Source organism: Felis catus, chromosome B1 (genome assembly GCF_018350175.1).
Source record: "Felis catus isolate Fca126 chromosome B1, F.catus_Fca126_mat1.0, whole genome shotgun sequence".
NCBI lineage: Eukaryota > Metazoa > Chordata > Mammalia > Carnivora > Felidae > Felis > Felis catus.
This window is the reverse complement of record NC_058371.1, coordinates 122,215,206-122,231,369: the sequence shown is the minus strand read 5'-3', so window position 1 is coordinate 122,231,369 and position 16,164 is coordinate 122,215,206.

Below are 16,164 nucleotides of genomic sequence, written 5' to 3'. Positions count from 1 at the left end.
TATATGGAATTTAAGAAACAAAACAGACAAGGGGCACCTGAGTGGCTCAGTCGGTTAAGCATCCGACTTCAGCTCAGGTCACGATCTCACAGATGGTGAGTTTGAGCCCTGCATGGGGCTCTGGGCTGACAGCTCAGAGCCTGGAGCCTGCTTCAGATTCTGTGTCTCCCTCTGTCTGCCCCTCCGGTGCTTGCACTCTGTCTCTCGCAGTGTGCCAAAAATAAACATTTAAAAAAATTAAAAAAAAAGAAACAAAACAGACACACATATGGGAAGGGGAAAGAAAAGAGAGAGAGAGAGAAAGGGAAACAAACCATGAGAGACTCCTTACCATAGAGAACAAACAGGATTGGTGGAGGGAGGTGGGTAGGGGATGGACTACATGGGTAATGGGTATTAAAGAGAGTACTTGTCATGTTGAGCACTGGGTGTTATATGTAAGTGATGAATCACTAAATTCTACTCCTGAAAACAATATTACACTATATGTTAGCTAACTTTGATTTAAATAAAAATTTGAAAGGAAAAATAAATAAATTAATAAAAGTCCTTCGTTTTACCAACCAAACAATTTCTTTCCTTTGCCAGAGACCACCACAAATGTGAATTTGGTAGTTATTGTGACATATTTGTATCCATAAATTACAAATAGTATTATTTGTGATTTCCATTAAAATCAAATGTTCATGAAAGAAATAAGAAAATAAATTATTATCCACTTGGCAATTTTTTCAGGCTCATCCCTACTGGGATTAACACTGGGGAAAGAACCATAACCTCAGTGCTAAAGTAGTTGCCTAGGTTTTTGTATTTCTCTCTCTGGAGAACTTTACTGTTGAAGATGACAAATCATCTTAAGCATTTTATTATTTTTTTTCCTCTGTGTAATTTGATTCATTCATGAATTTATTCAAGAAGCATTTGTAACAGGGTCACAAGATTTATGCATACTACATCTCAGGTATGTAGTCAGGATATGTTTTTAAAAATTATGTCTAAAACAACCCCAATCTATACTATAACCATCAGTCTATCAAGTAAAAGGCAAAAAAAAGTAGCTTCTAGTCTTATTAAAACCTGGACCACTGTAATGATTGAAATAATCTTTTAAGGTTGTGCTCTTTATCACTTGGTAAAAAGAAATGCTCAGTTTCCTAGAATCTTCCTGTCTTCCTGATTCTCTCCCAGGGCATCTTAGGGAAGGAGGACTTCATGACTTCCTGGCTGGGAAAAGATAGGCTCCCCAGAACTTGCAATGGTTTTATTTCATTCCTCCAATCTTCATGAGGGTGCCCTGTTTGCTTGGTTGTTGCCTGCCTACTGCATTTGTAGCTGAGGTCTTTACCTTGTGGAATAGTCTTGTTTATCTTGTTTGGTTAGTTTTGCAGTTGACCTTAGGTTACACTGGTACAAAAAAAACCTTTGTCCTCCATGTGGCCTCCTACTGTGATGGTCCATCCGAAACCAAGGCCAGGGATCCCTTTATATCTCACCAATCCAGACCCTAAAAGGCAATCTGTCACCTGCTTCTCAAATTACCTGATGGTTCAATCCTTCCTCCCCAGGCTTGCTCTACTCTACACAAGGAATAAAGGAAGATTTTGTTATTGCAAGGCAGAAATGGCAAGCTGCCCCGAAAAGCAAATTTGAAGGCTACTCTCTAAGCACTCTTTGTTGCCAAATTAAACTCTGATGTGGTTTTGCCCCAGCTTGGTTAGGGCAACCTGTGGTTTGGGTTCTTTGTAGAGACTCAAACAACCCAACAGCTTCCTTTTTCCCATGGCAGTCCTAACACCCAGTCCTGGTAGAAGCCCAGAGAGAAGTTGGGACATTCAGATCTGTTTTCCACATCTCCTCTTTCCCTTTTCCTTCCTACAGCCCTCTATCATAGGGATGGGCTTCCCTTCCTTCTGCATCACATCCTCCTCGTATCACTATGCAGCAAGGCCTGGCTATCAGGGGCCGAAGGCATATAGGTGTTAACGTTATGTGAGAAATCAGAGTCCTCTCTAGGCTTAAAAAAAAATGGAAGAAAGGAATTTAGAAAATTCTTTGGCTATAAAGCCTACAAATCTTTGGCTTTTAAATTTATTGTGTTACTTTAAAGCCCTATTTAAATGATAGGAATTGAATAGCAACATCCTTATTCATATTTCTTTAGTCACCAGTCAAGTGGATATTTCTGGTCAACTGAGAAGGAGCTCTCAGAAGGAGATGGTGCCATAGAGAAGCAAATGGTTCTTATTCAGAAGGCCAGCTTTGGAACTGGGTGGAAAATTCCAGTATCCACCATCTTTCCAATTTCCCTTTTCTGGCCAAAGCTGCAAAGCATGGTTGTTGAGTAGAAACACCTATTTACCCTCATCCTAGGAAGATATTTTCTTTCACCTTTGGAAAGCAACATGCTGCTATCTGACCTTTATTATGGCCTCACTGAATGCTTTGCAATGCTTCACAGTGATTTGCAATGCTTTGCAATAACTTTAGGGTTACCACATGAAAAATAATTGAAAATCTCTTGGTCCTTAGGAGATGAGGCCTCCCAGACATGCATATATGCAAATAAAAACCATCTCTGACTTCCCTTTGTGTGTTCAACCTGTTTGCACTACTGACCAAATACAAGAAGAAAATATTTCTTATTCCATATGGCCATGTTCCAGGTAGAATGACACTACACATTTCAACTTGATTTCAAAGCCTCTGCCCTGAAAAGAAAAAAGAAAGCGTGTATAATCTTGTTCTCATGGGATTAAAATCTGTTTGGAACACCATACAATGACTGGAAAGAGGAGCAGGAGCAGTACATCTTTCAGCAAAGTGCCAAGGCCCTGGAGTCAGAGCTGGCTGGTTTCTTCCTATTTATGTTACCCCATAATTGGAATAATTAGTTAACTGACAAAGTTTAAACACAGGGTTTATTTTATGACCTCCTATAAAATAATATCCTCAAGAGTCTGAAAAACAGAAGTTCAGTAAAAGTCAATCTTAAGTTTGTGAACTCTTCTAAAAACAACAGATAATTGAAAAGAGTATGTGTATAAGTTTGTTGTATAGAGCATGAAAACAATGCAAGGAAATAGAATTAGGCAAAAGAATATAATGTTTTCTCTTTCTACCATAAACTTAAATGTTTGACACCTGCTTCCACATGTTTATTCTGTTATCTAGAATTTCATAATTAGTTATTCTGAATTTAATGTTGACATTACATGATATTCCATAAAGACCATTGTAAATCCTAAGTTCCCTGCCTTTTGAAAAGTTGAGAACCTCTGCTCTATAAGGTCTTTCTGACATCAAAACTCTATAGGAAAAATAAAAACACTCCTATTGCACTTTGAGGTTCTGTTACAAATATTCTGTGGTTGGATGGGTTAATTAAGTTTATTTTTTTTTTCAACGTTTTTTTTTTTATTTATTTATTTTTGGGACAGAGAGAGACAGCATGAACGGGGGAGGGGCAGAGAGAGAGAGGGAGACACAGAATCGGAAACAGGCTCCAGGCTCCGAGCCATCAGCCCAGAGCCTGACGCGGGGCTCGAACTCACGGACCGCGAGATCGTGACCTGGCTGAAGTCGGACGCTTAACCGACTGCGCCACCCAGGCGCCCCTGGGTTAATTAAGTTTAAATTATCTTATATATGATAAAACCAATGGTCCTCTGAGATTATGCAATTTATTCAGGTCACACAAAGTTGATGAAATATCTGGAATGGGAACTTCATGCATTTCCTGTATACTTCACTAATATGGGGGTCGGAGCACAGTGTCTTAGATCTCTAAGGTTATTGCATCTTTGGGTTCAGCATGACAGGCGAGTCGCCTGTGTGCTATGCTTTCACTCAACAAAACCAACAATGACTATGAAAAATGGTGTCCACAGTAGAAATTCAGATGGCCACAGTTAGAATATATTTTCCATTTATATTGAGAAGCATATTCTTTGATGCATACCACATACTTCAGCATTTGACCTAGATGGAATCTTAACGACAAGGAAACAGATAAGTATTTTGTTTTATCTCTCTTCTATGTGGCTTTTTTTTTAGAATGAAAGAGTACCTACATAGTTCCTGAACTATGAAATATTATCTTTGCTTATCAGAATTATTCTACCCTTCCTTACCAGATCTTACAATATTACTGCCTCCCTTTCTCAGTCCAGGCTTTTCCATGAATGTAATATATTATATGAAAGGGGCCTGAAGAAAACACATAGCATCCTGACATGCTTAGTGACCTAAGGAGAAGTGTTGCAATTATGGATAGAGTTAGAGTGTGGGAAGAGCTTATGAGGAGATCTAGTCCCATGTGTTATATTGTTCAAGTAAGAGCTGCACACTGCATGGAAGTTGCATTGCCAGTCAACGTAAAATGACCTAGGCCTGTGCACATAAATTAGATCTTTAGTTTTAGCTACAAAACGAGCCTCAAGTACATAGCATGGAAACTGAAGACTGTTCCACTCATCCTATCTTTTGAAAAAATGCAGTGTCTGGATAGAAGTCATTTAATAAAAATCTACAATGGGGCTTATAAAACAATACTGCAGCTTAAGAATAGGGAACAACACTCCCAAATATAAAAGAAAATCAGTTTATATAAGAAACATCATAATTTTAGAAAGCAATTGCTTCATTGCTCCTCAAGTGTGTGAATGGTGCAGCCTCCATGAAACAGGTGCTCTGGCCATCAAGCTAAGGCAAAGGCTGGGGTCAAAATACTATCTGAGTGAATGGGAAACTAATACACTAATAAATACACTAATAAACTACAGGTATACTAGTTTAAAAATCTTCTCAAAATGGAGGTAGTAAATAGTAGAATTAACACTTCTGACATCAAATCAACATTCTGGAGGGCAAACTTGAGATACTCATCAAGAAACTGTAGAGTGGGTTAAAAAACACTTCTTAATGTGATAAAGGTTAAAAATAAAAGAATAAATGACAATAACTTTAATTTTTATTGAGCATATATTACATTTTAGGCATACATTGGGCAAATTCAAATGAAAAAGAAATCAAGATGGTTTCATAAACATCATATAGAGTAGCATGCATACAAAGTAGCACCAGACCTGACAAAGAGGGTCATTTTGTATTGATAAAAGGAAAGTTGCATTGTCAAGAAATATCCTGGCATTAAATAATGCAATATTTTACAAGTTACAACTTCGGAGAATGAGAGACACACTTAAAAGGAACCTAGAAGTACTGATCTAATCTAAGGGAGAGGAATGCATACAGGTTGGGCCGCCCAATCCATGAGGATGCCGAGACACCTAGTCATAAAATCTTTTTTGTTTTCTTCCTAGTCATAAAATCTTAATGAACAGTGGCTTAAGGCTCTGCTGCTCGAAGTGAGGTTCACAGATGAACAGCATGGGATTCGCCTGGAGCTTTCTAGAGATGCAGAATCTCGGGCCCATCCTATACCTACTGAATCCAAATCTGCATTCTAACAAAATGCCCAGGTGATTCAAATGCACATTACTCATTCATGCATACACATATATACTTCATACATAAAGAAGATTTTGAATAATAAAAAGTAAGGTAAATTTATATGTGCTATATACTTTACATATGGACTATCCTCTTTTCTTGAACATTTATGGAAGACTTACGAAATGCATCACTTGGCTATAGATAAAACTATCAATTCTGAAGAGTAGAAGTTGTAAAAGTCAGATAATCTACAAATTACATTAAAATTTAATGGCACAGATTTGAACAAAAATCAACAAACCAAAAAATAATAACTACTAGATATTGTTTCAAAGAAGATATTAAAAATAAAATTATGGACTTTTTAGAAAACTATACACCGAAATTTGTAAGATGCTCTCAACTGTACTCATAGGCAAAAGCTTTAATTATTTAATACAAAAAGTTCTAATCTAAATATTTAAGTTAAGGAAGTAGAGAAACTATAGCAGCTTTGTGGAAGGCCAAGACACATATGTCTGGTGACAAAATTGATTCAATTGATTTTTTTCTTATACAGATTATAAATCATATTCTTCAACCACTTAGAGCTTTGTCATTGTTCTTTACACTAATGTAGAAACCAATCATTACTTAGACGGTGCTGTGCTCCTTGAAAATAGAAGTTTTTAACTGCCTGAAAATCGGACCCAGAGCTAGAATAGCTCACTCATTAACTAGAGGGCCACAGAAGAGTTTTACTTGCAGCTTACAGCTAAGCCCCTTTCCTGATCACCTTTCCAGGAAGGATAGAGGAGGAGAGTGTTCTGTTTCCTTTTATTGTTTTAACAGGGCAAATAATATGGGCTTGTAGTGGCATCTAATCACAACATCTTCCTGCTATGATTTAGGACAAAAGGACAAGCTTCTTGCTAATTTTTATGGACAAATAACAGGTAATTATATTTTACTTTCTAAACAAAGAGCATTTTGAAGTGATTTCTGTACATTACATGTGTGCCTCTTTTACTGCAGATATTCAGGATATGTCAGAATAGAGTCCAGCCCTTGGTGTATTTTGCTTAAGAACAATAGAAAATAAAAGCTGTTAATCACATCTGTCCCTATAAAACAACAACAACAACAACAACAACAACAACTTATTATGTAGTTTGCCAGGAAGTCTTGGGGTCCATTTAGAGGATTTTCCTAAGTGATTCTGAGAACAAGGACTTAGGACTTTGTCCATAAGAGTTATTGAGAAACTTTGTATATTTTAAATGGGGAAGAGGGACTCATAATCATTTTGGAATCTTAAAATGATCATCGTTATTGTTCATGTGGTGAAGAATAGATTAGATAGGAATGAAGCTGGAGATCGAAGCTGGAGACTGAAAATCCACATATGACTTCTGACTCCCCCAAATTTAACTACTAATACCCTATGGTTGACCAGAAGCCTTACTGAGAACATTAAACAGCTGTCTAACACATATTTTTGTATCTATTATATACTGTATTCTTATAACAAAATAATCCAGGGAAAAGATAATGTTAAGAAAACCATAAGGAAAAGAAAATACATTTACAGTACTGTATTGTATTTGTTGAAAAAACAAAAACAAAACATGTATAACTGGACTCACACAGGTAAAACCCATGTTGTTCAAAGGTCACCTGTATTTCAAACACAATTTTAAAGAGTTTGTATTTATTTTTTCAAAGGAAAGAGGCCACTGAAAGATCTCAGTATTAAACTGAAAGGATCAAAGTTGTGTTACACGAACACCGTTTAGCTTCCTACAAGAATACTGTGAGGGATGTGGGGAGGGTAGCAGTTCTTCCAGTAGAACTATTACTTTATGTAAGAAGATATAAATATTCAAAATTAGAGCAGCAGAATCAAAATCAAAAAGAAGAAACCATGCTCAAACCCCCAATTTTCATCAATGCATTTTAATATTGAGGTACAGTTGGCAGCACTTTTTTATTTCTGGTTAGGTGGAAGGAATGGGTGGTCATGAGAGGGAGGTAGACCTTGTGCCAGTCACACTTAATGAACACCATGTCCCTGAGTGCTCACAGCATCACTTTAAAGTAGTTATGCTTTTTCTCCATTCTACAGATAAACTGGGGTTCAGATAGGTTAAATAACTTTCCCAAAGTCACATAGCTGGAAAAGAAGCAAAGCTGAGAGTCAAACCTAAATCTGTATGACTGAATGGTTATCGCTATAATGCTAAACATAATAAAGTCCTCTTCAAAAGGGAGGTTTTGTTTTTGAACAGCAGTTCTAGGAGATGGCCAAAGGAACACAGAGATGCAAGTATAATTAATTCTAGGTTTACAATAGTTTCCCATGGATGTTAGATTGTAGGCAATGCTAATTTCCTCCTCAGTAATCACGTACAGTATTTGTTTTCTCACCGTAGGCAGTATTCATTAAACAGACTATTGAAATATGCCATTTCTTGTGAAAGAGCTGTTGAACCAGCCCAACACTTATCTAAGCAAATACTTCACCACCTATCTTACATGGGTTGCCATAACAAAATACTGCAGATAGGGTGCTTTAAACAACAGACATTTATTTCTTACAGTTCTGAAGGCTGGGAAATCCAAGATCAAGGTGCTGACTGATTTGGTTCCTTGTGAGAGCCCTTTTCCTGGCTTGTAGATGGCTACTTTCTTGTTGTGTCCTCATGTGTTGGAGAGAGAGACTTCTCTGTGTCTTCTCTTATATGAACACTAATCCTATGAATCAGGACCCTTCTGTCATATTTCCTTATTCCAAATATAGTCACATTGGAGGTTAGGGATTCAACATGTAAATGGAGGGGGGCAATTCAGTTAATACTGCTACCTACAACAAAATTCAAAAAACAATTTACCTATTAAGTTTATTATTCAGCAAAACAAAACAGTCATAGCTTAAGAGAAAATACACCTAATGAAAACAGTATTATTATTTGTTTGTAAGAGTTGCCTTATTACAAAGAATGCCAATGAAATTAAACATCCAAAGTGAATGTGTACACTACATGTGATTTCTAGTGAAATCAATGTCAGTGACGGTGTTCTTTGTTAATGAACTATTGTGGATAAGTGTAATATTTGCAACAGATAATTTTCTCAGAAATGATTATCCTTAATAGAAATTATAAACACAACACAAAGTCTTCTTTATGAATGACATTAAATTTATTGAGAAATAATACATTAAATTTATTGAGAAATGTCATAAAATGCTGATAATAAAAAGAGCAAAATCCAACTACCCAGAGAAAACCATGAATAACATCTAGGTCTATTTGCTTCCAGAATTTTTTGTACATACAATTTTATATTTTATATGACTTACACTCTTCAGGACTGTTTAAATTCACATCACAATAGTTGTGAAAATGTTTTCTTTTTTCTTTTTTTTTTAAGGATTTTATTTTTAAATAATCTCTACACTCAACATGGGGCCCAAACTCACAGTCCTGGGATCAAGAGTCACATGCTCTACCAACTGAACCAGCCAGGTGCCCCATGAAGATATTTTCAAGTTGGCAAATGTCCATCTATGATTTTTTAAGTGCTGAAGAGTATTTTATTGTATGGATATGCCATAACTTATGAGCAACATGTCATAATCTCCAGTTCCTACATTCAGCTCAATTAGTCTTTTCAGTCTTTAAAATATTTGTTTGATTGTCTTAGTTTTAACTTTCCTAATTACCAGGACTAATTTTTTATGTACTTATTGACCACTTGTTTTTCTTCCATAGATTATTTATTAATTTCCTCTGTCTATTTTTCTTTGAAGGATTTGTCTTTTTCTTACTGATATGCAAAAATTCATTCTAGAGAACATATTAACCATTTATGGTTAGTTTGAAAAAGTTTCCAAGTTGTCATGAGAATTTAAAATTTTTCTAGGTCTTTGTTTTCAGCTTTAGCATGTGTCTTCTAATGGGATATATACATATAAATCTTAATCTCTGTGGCACTTATTTAGATATATGGAATGAGGTAGGAATATGATCAAGTATCCCATACAAATTATTGAATTATCTGTCCTTTTAGCATTTACTAAAATTTCAACTTTATTATATACTAAACTGTTATGCATTTTTAGGTCTATTTGTGGATTTCCTAAATTAGTTCCACTGGATTGTCTTTCCATAACTGTGAAACATAGTTTTATTTTTTATTTCATTTTATATTTGTCACTGGTATGCAGAAATGTACTGACTTTGCATTAGCGATCTTTCTAAATTCCCTTATTTTTATAATTAAAAGACTCTTTTAGATTTTCTACACATAAACCCTCTGGGAATAGTGAAAGCTTTATTTCTTACTTCCTGGTTCTTTTCTTTTTTTAAGTTTATTTATCCATTTATTTTGAGAGAGAGAGCAAGCGAGCATGGGATGGGGACGGGCAGAGAGAGGGAGAGACAGCATCCCAAGCAGGCTCTGTGCTGCCAGCACAGAGGCTGAAATGGGGCTTGAACTCCCAGATCTTGAGATCATGACCTAAGCCGATATCAAGAGTCAGACACTTAACTGACTGAGCCACCCAGGTGCCTCATCTCCCTTTCTGATTCTTAAACATTTTATTTCTTCTTTTTGCATCTTTGCACTGGGTAGGGCTTCCAGTAAAAGTTGAATTGAAGTTGTATTTATACTCCTATAAATTGTCAATCTCAATATTGTCAATTGTCATTGTCAATCTCAATAATTCATTATTAAGTATGATATTTGTGGTAGGTTGATAGGCTACATAGATAGGCTTTATCAGAATAAGAAAGTTCTCTTTAATTCATATTTTGCTAAGAGTTTTTTATCATTAGAATTTGAGTTTTATCATATGCTTTTCTGCATCTGTCAAGATCATCATGTAACTTTTTCTTTTTTTATGTGCTGAAATACACTGATTTTCAAATGCTAAACAGATGTTATATTCCTGAATCAATCTACCTAGTCATGATATATTATTTTCTTTATAGTGTGCTGAATTTATTTTGTTTAGCACATTTCCATCTATTTTTTGTACAGTTCATCTGTAATTTTCCTTTTTTCTATGATGTTCTTATAGATTTTGGTATTACTATAGTTATGCTGGCTTTATAATATGAGTTGGAAAATATTCCCTCTTTTTCTATTCTCTGGAGGAGGCATGATTAATCATCAGGAAAATAAGAATGAAAACCACAAGGTGATATCACTCCATATCCATTAGGATGGTTATTATTAAAACAAACAAATAACAATTGTTGGCAGTGATGTGGAGAAGTTGGAAACCTTGTGCACTGTTAGTGGGATTATAAAATGGCACAAATGCTGTGAAAAACTGGCAGTTCCTAAAAAAATTAAAAATACAACTACCATATGATCCAGCTACTTCACTTCACATATACCCCAAAGAATTCAAAGCACAGTCTCAGATATTTGGAGAACCACATTCATGGCAGCACTATTTACAATAGCCAACCCCTTGGGTGGAAGCAACCCAAGTTTCCATTGACACATGAATGGATAAACAAAATGTGGTACATACATACAGTGGAATGTTAAGGAAGGAAATCCTGTCACATGCTACAACATGGATGAACCCTGAGGATATTACCTAAGTGAAATAAGCCACTCACAAAAGGACAAATACTGTATGATTTCACTTATATGAGGTTTCTAAAGTATCCAGGTTCATTGAAATAGAAAGTAGAATGGTGTTTACCATGAGGGAAAAAAGAGTTGTTGTTTAATGGGTATAGAGTTTTAGACTTGCAAGACGAAAAAGTTCTGGAGATCTGTTTTACAACAGCGTAAATATACTTAACACTACTGACTTGTACATTTAAAAATAATTGAGATGGTAAATTTTATTTGTTTTTTACCAATAAAAAAAAGACACAAGTTGAACTTTTAGATGTCCAGCATGGAAAAATACACTCAGTGGTACTAACAGCAGATTAGATGTTACAGAATAAGAGATTAGTCAACTTGAAGAGAGAGAGAGAGACAGAGACAGAGACAGAGACAGAGATAGAGAGACAGAAAGACAGAGAGAAACTATTCAAAATTAAATACAGGGGAGAAAAATGAATAAAATATCAGTGAGAAGTGAGATAACTTCAAGAGCCCTAATGTATGTGTAACTGTAGTCCCAGGGAATAAAAAGAGGGGGGGAGAATATCATATTTGAAGATGTAATGGTTGACAGTTCTCTGTATTTGATGAAAGCTATAATCCCACAGATCCAAAAAGTTCAATAAACACCAAGCACAAAAAAACATGGAGAAAACTATATTTTCTATGTTTGAGCATTATGCTCAAATATATTGCTTAAAACCAGTGATAAAGAGGGGCGCCTGGGTGGCGCAGTCGGTTAAGCGTCCGACTTCAGCCAGGTCACGATCTCGCAGTCCGTGAGTTCGAGCCCCGCATCAGGCTCTGGGCTGATGGCTCCGAGCCTGGAGCCTGTTTCTGATTCTGTGTCTCCCTCTCTCTCTGCCCCTCCCCCGTTCATGCTCTGTCTCTCTCTGTCCCAGAAAATAAATAAACGTTGAAAAAAAAAAAACAGTGATAAAGAGAAAATTTTTTATTTTATTTTATTATTTTATTTATTTTTGAAAGGGAGAGAGACAGAGCATGAGCAGGGGAGGGTCAGAGAGAGAGGGAGACCTAGAATCTGAAGCAGGCTCCAGGCTCTGAGCCTGACATGGGGCTTGAACCCACGAGATTATTTTATTTTATTTTATTTTATTTTATTTTATTTTATTTTATTTTATTTTATTTTATTTTATAAATAAATAATTTATTTTGAGAGAGAGAGAAAGAGAGAGCATGTGTGTGTGAATGTGCTCATGTGAGTGGGGGAGGGGCAGAGAGGAAGAGAGAAAATCCCAAGCAGGCTCCATACTGTCACTTGAACATATGAACTGTGAGATCATGACCTGGCCCAAAATCAAGACTCCTGACACTCAGCTGACTGAGCCACCCAGTCACCCCAGTGACATAGAGAAAATCTTTTTTTTTTTTAATAAAAAATATTTTTTAGTGTTGATTTAATTTTGAGACAGAGACACACACAGAGAGTGAGCAGAGAAGGAGTGGATGGAGGGGGACAGAATCTGAAGCAGGGTCCAGACTCTGAGCTGTCAACACAGAGCCCGAGGCAGAGCTTGAACACACAAGCCATGAAATCATGACCTGAGCTGAATTTGGACACTTAACCAACTGAACCACCCAGGCGCACCAAGAGAAAATCTCAAAAACAGCCAGAGAATAAAGATTGGTCATGTTCAGAAAAACAAAGACAAGCAGGACAGCAGATTTCTTGTTGGAAACAACACAAGAAAGAAGATGGTGGAACAATATCTTTAAAGCACTGAATGAAAAAATAATCTTTCAATCTAGGATTCTATACCCAGTGAAAATATTTCTAAGTTGAAGGTGGAGTAAAGATAATTTTTAGTACATAAAGGTTGAAAGAATTCACCATCAGACCTACAGTATAAAAAAAATATTAAGTAAATTTCTTTAAGCAGAAGGAAAATCTATAGTGACAGAAATAAGACCACTGGTTGCGTTGGATGGATTAGGACTAGGAAATTATCAAGGGGCACAAGGGTCTTGTAGGAATTGTGGATATATTTATCATCTTGTGAATATGCATAAAAACTTATCAAGTTGTACATTTTACATCTGTGCAGTTTATTATATGTCAATTATAATTCAAAAAGCTTCTCCATAAACGTTATGAGGTTGATCAGGGAAATCTTTTTTATCAATTAAAAAAATTTTTTTTATTTAAATTATTTTTTAAATTTACATCCAAGTTAGTTAGCATATAGTGCAACAATGGTTTCAGGAGTAGATTCCTTAATGCCCCTTACCCATTTAGCCCATCCCCCTTCCCACAACCCCCTCCAGGAACTCTCTGTTCTCCATATTTAAGAGTCTCTTATGTTTTTGTTCCCCTCCCTGGTTTTATATAATTTTTGCTTCCCTTCCCATATGTTGATCTGCTTTGTATCTTAAAGTCCTCATATGAGTGAAGTCATATATTTGTCTTTCTCTGACTGACTAACTTCGCTTAGTATAATACCCTCTAGTTCCACCCACGTAGTTGCAAATGGCAAGATTTCATTCTTTTTGATTGCTGAGTAATACTCCATATATATGTATATATATGTACCACATCTTCTTTATTCATTCATCCATCGATGGACATTTGAGCTCGTTCCATACTTCGGCTACTGTTGATAGTGCTGCTATAAACATGGGGGTACATGTGCCGATCAGGGAAATCTTTATAAATCCTCTAACAGTAATTGAACTGGCTTTATCTTCCTGTATTCAGCTGTGATCAAGATCCCATAATAGGGGAAAAAAACCCAACCCAAACCAAAACAAACACACACACACATAAAAACCTTTAGCTGGCAGCAGGAATGTATTTGATTAAAAGCATGGAATCATAAAGTCATCTTTTAAAAACACTATAAAATTAAACATTAAAAAGGCAGTCTCCTCGACTTCCTTTACAAAGGACATAAAATTATTTACTTTTTGATGTAAATTAATATTTAAAATTTCCCCAGGAGAGAAAGAATTTTGATTCATGCAGAGACATAAATAGCTCATATAAAACCTTTCTTTGAACAGGTTTTAAGGGAGGTGGAGAATGGAGTGAAAACCTATATCTTAGTTTTTTTGGGATGACATTGGTTTGTGCCATTTGTGTCAGCTTGTTAGTAAAGCCGCCATTCACTCTTAAAATTATACTGGTTTGGGTAATAAATTATGTGGGCACCTACCAAGTCTGGCTAAGATACAACAGAAGGAGAAAAGAGGCAGAAGGAGCACACGGGGAACACACATATCAAAGTCTTCTGCTTCTCAGAATTGCCTAAATCTTCTGTTCTTGTATCAGGTCATCTATTGAGAGGGTGTGAGTCAGTGGTGAGAATGGTGCTAACCCTCACTATGTATGGAAAAAAACAGACTTCAGTGAAGGAAAAAGAAGTTAACTCACATAAAGGAGCAGATAAAATGATAAAGTGAAGTCTGGACTAAGATCAAGTTCTGTTCCTGGGTCCCGTTGTTGCTGAGGTCTGGGTGCCTTCTATCCTATTCATTGTTTGCTTGTTCATCCTTCTTTGAATTCCATTAATTAATACATTCTCAGTCTGCCAGGGTCATCTGCTTTATTTAATCTGGAGCACTTCATTATTCCTTCTTTTTAAATTAAATACCCTTAATTTGGGAATTACTCTAACCTGACTCCATGTGTTTCCAATGGCGCTACCTCTGCATCACCTTGGCCATGGGGTGAGCACAAGACCCAGACCTGGCCAGTCATAGCATCACATCCTTGTGGCCAAAGATGTTGGCCCTGGGAAGGGCACATGACCCCAGCTACCATTGTTTGAGCACATCTTTGGGATTTTATTTTTTAAAGCTTATTTATTTATTTATTTTGAAAGAGACAGAGATAGCACAAGTAGGGAAGGGGCAGACAGTGAGGGTGAGAGAGAGAATCCCAAACAGGGATTCCATGCTGGCAGTGCAGAGCCCGATGTAGGGCTCAAACCCATGAAACTGTGAGATCATGACCTGAGCCAAAACCGAGAGTTGAATGCTTAAATGACTGAGCCACCCAAGTGCCCCAATGTCTTTGAGATTTCAAAGCAAGAATTCTTAGAGAAGTTTTCTTTCTTTTAGGACTACTGTGACATGAGTCCTGAGCTGTTTGTATCCCAATCACCCACTGAGCAGGGAAAGCATGCCTGTAATGGGAGGGAATGGCAACCACAGATAAAGGTTAATAAATAGACATTGAGAGTGAGTTTCTCTTGAAACTGGAAAGACCCCATCATCTTTATACATCATCATCAAAATACTATAATTACTATCATACTTCTCTTTCTCACATCAAGGAACTGAAGCTAAGAAAGTTTAAGTAACTGTGCCAAAGGTCAAACAGTCAGTGGCAGAATGGGAATGTGAACTCTAAAACCCACAGTTGTCCCATCATACCACCTAGTTCCCCACAAGTTCATTGTAGGTGAACAAATAGAACATATAATGCATACTGGACACTGTTCTAAGAGCAAGCCCTGTCCCTCTATGACTTATATTCTTGTGAGGGTTTACAGAGAAGAAACAAAATAAATAAGTTAGTGATATATTCTGAGAAGCAAAATAAAGTTGGGAAGTGACCAAGAATTTCCTGAGAGATATTTTATGTTAAATATACTTAGAATATTCCATTTGGTATAGACTTGACAGAGTTGAGGGAGACAGAGGGAAGATTATTCCAGGCAAAGGGTGCAGTAGAAGTGGGAGTCCCCCTGGAATTCTTGAGGCTTAGTGAGGGAGTTAGGGGATTGGGCACAGTGAGCAAGACTGTGAGTGAAAGTGGCAGGTCAGAGAGGCAATGTGGGGGAGGAGCAAAGTCATTTGAGTGTTGAGATCATCTTGAGGGGATTTTAGATTTTATTCCAACTGAAATAGAAAGCCATAGGAAGGTTTTAAACAGAGGCATTACTTGATCTGGCAGCTATTTTAACAGGATCCTTCTGTCTTTTTTTGAGAACATATTGTGTATTTGTTTGGAGGTAGAGTGGAGCAGGAAGCAGAGGACACAAGAGTGGTTCAAGAGCTGAGATCAAAAACGAAAACATATGGGGGAGTTGGAGACTGTGGCAACTCTGGTGTCAGTTTTGTGACAGAAACTCA